Consider the following 545-nt stretch of genomic DNA (forward strand, 5'->3'; position numbering starts at 1 on the left):
ATCCACTCAAAAACCTGACCCCGACTGCTTGTAGCAGCCCTAAGCCAGCAGGTCATTATCTCCTGAGGGGTCCCAGACTGCAAGAGGGCACAGGCCGGGCTGAGGGACCCCCTCTTCCCCCAGGAGTGCACAAATTTTTGTGCACTGGGCCTCTAGTTAAATAATAAATAATAACACAAGAATAAACTCACAACTATAAACATACTTTTGCCCCACCCTCTATATTCTTTAACTCTGTCTGGTAGCTCTTTTCTACTTCATTGCAATAATTGAACAATATCTTAATCATGGCATCTATCAAATTGTGAAATCTATTTACCAATCTCCTTGCAAGGAACTAAGCAATTAAAAAGTAGAACTTCACATTATTTATCCTTACACCCTTTAGCAGAGTGCTTTAAAAAGGATTACAAAGCTACAGTGGAAAATGAGAATAAAGAGAAACTCACAGTTCCTCCCAAAAAAAAGCAGTTCAATAAGAATGCTATAATGGAACGAGTGATGTGAGCTTCTTGGAGGAAGGGGGTGGAGTGAGCGGGGGGGTG

Source organism: Myotis davidii, unplaced genomic scaffold (genome assembly GCF_000327345.1).
Source record: "Myotis davidii unplaced genomic scaffold, ASM32734v1 scaffold205, whole genome shotgun sequence".
NCBI classification, from domain to species: domain Eukaryota; kingdom Metazoa; phylum Chordata; class Mammalia; order Chiroptera; family Vespertilionidae; genus Myotis; species Myotis davidii.